This window comes from Echinops telfairi, unplaced genomic scaffold (assembly GCF_000313985.2).
Source record: "Echinops telfairi isolate 266 unplaced genomic scaffold, ASM31398v2 ScPeMD7_443;HRSCAF=831, whole genome shotgun sequence".
Lineage (NCBI taxonomy): Eukaryota > Metazoa > Chordata > Mammalia > Afrosoricida > Tenrecidae > Echinops > Echinops telfairi.
Genome location: NW_022104341.1, coordinates 59684164 through 59688273, shown reverse-complemented (window position 1 = coordinate 59688273; position 4110 = coordinate 59684164).

Genomic DNA, 4110 nt, shown 5'->3' with positions numbered 1-4110 from the left:
GCTCATAGATCTATTTCCCCATCCTCATATAATATATTTGCATATGTACATGTCTTTATCCAGAGCTCTATAGATGCCCTTTGCCTCCCAGCTCTTTCCTCTATTTCCCTTGATTCTCCTCCTGGTCCCACTATCATGCTCGTGTTGTTGTTTTGATTTGCTTTTTCTTTCTTTTTTTCCTCTTCCTATTCTGGAAAGCTATTCACAGTTGGACTATACTTCCTTATGGTGTCCTACATAATTATAGGCTTTCTTGATTTTGTTTTTGCTCCTTTTCATGGTTGTTCCTTTAACAGATTAGTGTTGAAAAATTTGTCTTCAATTTAGTTAAGTCTGTCTTCAATTGATTCAATTTTGTTCCTTTTCTTTTTAATGTGTTGTTTCTGAAATCTCAGTCTCAATCTATTTTACTCCTATTTTTTTAACTTTCCAGTGATCATATTTGTCAATTTGTTCAGGTATTCTCATGTTCTTCAATTATTCTAGAGTTTTATCTGTGTTTTCCTTTACTTTGCCTGTGTTTACTTCAATCTTTCAATGGATTGATGGTACCATTTTGTAACTCTTTCGAATCCTTTATCTGATAGATCAATGCCTTTTCTTCTTCAGGAAGTTTTTTTTTTGGCTCTGTATTTTAGCTGTAGTGTTTTAGCTACCCTGTCTTATTTCTTTGAGTAAAACAAGGTTGTCTCAGAGACTTTGTGTTGTTTTTATTTGTATTTAATTGATGCTTATTTTTGCTATGTTTTTCCCAGGCTTCTACTTTTCTCTGTTTCCTTCCTCCCTGCCTTCCTCCCTCCCTCCTTTTTTTCTTTCTCTCTCTTTCTTTTTTATATATTTGGGTGTGCAGTATAGGCATGCTATTCTGCTCACTTGTTTGGCAGCACTTATGTCTCTTGCTGGTGTGATGTAGGAGGGAAGTGTATACAACTCTGTTTGCTATTCATGTAGGGAAGTTGAACTTATGTTAGCTTCTGTTTTCACTTAAGTAGTGCAAGAACAGGCGCTCGCACTTGGCCAGTGGGTGAACCTACAGGAGGTACAGTGTGAGGGGGTAGTGTGGAAGCAATTTTTGTCTCCTCCTGGGTGGGACTAAAGAAAGACAATGAATAGAGTGCAAGACACCAACTTTCCAACTAGCTCTCAGCCACACAATGATAAACATCAAAATTGATGCCAGTTACTACCCTAAGAAAATACTTTGTGCAGGACTTGGGTAGCCATCTTGATCGATGTTGAGAAACTTTGCAAAAGTATGCTGTCTTGCACTGGATCTGGTGTCTGGTTTATCTACACTTGACCTCTGGTTCTAGAAATTTGACCTAGAAGCCTAGATATCAGTTGAGCTGATTGACCACCTTCCACAGCCTAGTGAGTCAACAGCCCAATTTGATATGAATGATGATTCTCCACAAGCACATGGGCCATTCATTTCATTGATGGTTTCTAAGTTCTGTAATATGTGGCAGCAAATTTCAGTTACATGAGCCATTTTGGCAAAGTGCAGTACCCTGGGACAAGAGTGAAAAAGTGAAAGGAGGAGTGATAGTTGATATCAGAGATAATGGAGCAGTATAGCATTTTGGAAAATTTGGACATTTTGGGAATATTTAACTTTTACCTAATTGGGACAAACTTTTACTGTTCCTTCAAAAAGAAATTCATCAACAAAATCAGCTAGTTGCAAAGAATGTTGTTTTCTTTAATTAATATCTTTTGGCGACGTTGAATTTTACCTTACATACTAGATATTTTTTGCAATCAGTTCTAGATCATATGCTGCTTTCTTTTTAGTGCAGTGACTCTGTTCTTGCATCATGTTTGGGTGCTTCTTGCATTGTTCCATGTTTTGCCCATAGGCTCAGGGCTTGGTCCCCCCCCCGCCCCACTTCATCTATTTCATTGATAAGTGCCAAGAGAGCTTGTATTTCCCTTTTGATGTTCATTTTTTTACATTAAAAACGTTTTTTAGAAACATTTTATTGGGTGCTTGTACAACTCTTATCACAATCCTTACACACATGCATTGTGTCAAGAACATTTGTTTCCATCATCAATCTCAAAACATTTTCTTTCTACTTGAGACTTTGGTATCAGCTCATTTCCCCTCCCTCCTTCACAAACCCTTGATAATTTATAAACTATTATTTTTTCATGTCTTATACTATCTGAGCCACTTTCTGTTGTCCGTTCCCCAGGTGTGGGGTTATATGTAGATCCTTGTAATCAGTTCCCTCTTTCTCCCCCACCTTCCTCATACCCTCCTGGAATCACTACTCTCATTATTGGTCCTGAGGGGGTGGTTATCTGTCCTGCATTCCCTGTGTTTCCAGCTCTTATCTTCCAGTGTACATCCTCTGGTCTAGCCAGACTTGTAAGGTAGAATTGGGATCATGATAGTGGGGGGAGGAAGCATTTAGAGGAAAGTTGTATGTTTCATTGGTGCTATACTGCACCCTGACTGGCTCGTTTCTTCCCTGTGACCCTTCTGTAAGGGGATGACCCATTGTCTCCACTCTGCACTCCCCCTCATTTACAATGATTTGATTTTTTGTTCTTCGATGCCTGATACCTGGTCCTATTGACACCTCATGATCACACAGGCTGGTGTGCTTCTTCCATGTGGGTTTTGTTGCTTCTCAGCTAGATGGCCGCTTGCTTACCTTCATGCTTTTAAGACCCCAGACACTATATCTTTTGATAGTTGGGCACCATCAGCTTTCTTCACCACATTTGCTTATGGACCTGCTTTGTCTTCAGCAATCATGTCAGGAAGGTGAGCATCATGGAATGCCGGTTTAATAGGACAAACTGTTCCTGCATTGAGGGAGTACTTGAGTAGAGGCCCGATGTCCATCTGCTACCTTAATACTAAACCTATAAATGTATGCACATAGATCTATTTCTACATCATCATCTATAAATATATTTACGTATGTACATGCCTGTATTTAGACCTGTATAAATGCCCTTTGCCTCCTAGTTCTTTCCTCTATTTCCTTTTGCTTTACTCTTGTCCCACTATCGTTCATGCTCAGCCTTCATTAGGCTTTCAGTAATTCCTCTCAGTTACATAGCCCTTGATCAAGCCCTACCAGGCCACCTACACCATTAATTTTGGATCATTTGTTGTTCCCTTGTCCCTGAGTTTGTTACTACCCATTTCCTTTCCCCTGCCTCCTGCTCTCCCATGTCCCCCCAGAACCATCGGTCCTGTTGTCCCCCCCCTCCAAATTGTTTATCCCCTCTATCTTATTTAGATGGGCTTGCAGAGATAATAATATGCAAAAAAACAAGACAGAGAAAAGCAAAGCAACAACAACAACAACAACAACAAAACCAACGACAAAAAAAAATAGCCTGTAAATACTTCAAGGTCTGTTTGTTGACCTTTAGGAGTGTTTTCAGGTTGAGTCTAATGAGGTGCAACACCCTCGCCCAAAAGTCTATTTTTGTTATTCCCTAGGGGTTTCATTGCTCTGTTCCTCTTGCTGTTCTGTTGCACACCCTTAGTGTTTTGCCTCAGTGTGGTGGCATCAGATCAGGTGCAATTTCCGCATGTTGTCTCCAGTGTTTTTCTCCGTAGGGCTATGGGCCAATGAGGGATGCTATGTCCTCTAGTGTGGCTGGCCCTATGGTCCTCTCTGTGCATTGGCTGCTCTGAGCAGGAATAGCATCCTCAGGGCTTGATGGGCCAGGATGTGCTCCACTCTCTTCCTCCAACTTAATTTTCTCCGGTGTACTCTCATCAGACATGACCCTCTCCCTGAGCTGCAGCTTCAGTGCTGTCCTCTGAAGTGAGTTCTTCTGCAGGGAGGTGGGGCTGTACACATAGTTGGGATTGGGGCCGGCCCCTCAGACTTCTCTACTGGTTCCCTGCTTTATGCTAGTATGTTGCATTCACTTCACCAGGGTGAAGTCTGGTGCCTCTTCCCTGTGGACAAATAAACAATACCCTCTACAGTGAACCCTCGCCACTTCGCGCTTCGACTTCCGCGGCTTCACTCTATCGCGGTTTTTGCGTAACAGTGCATGCTCTGTCATTACTGCCACTGATTGGCTCATACTGTACACGCTTCTGTCTGCATTGCTACGTATTGGAGCTACGTA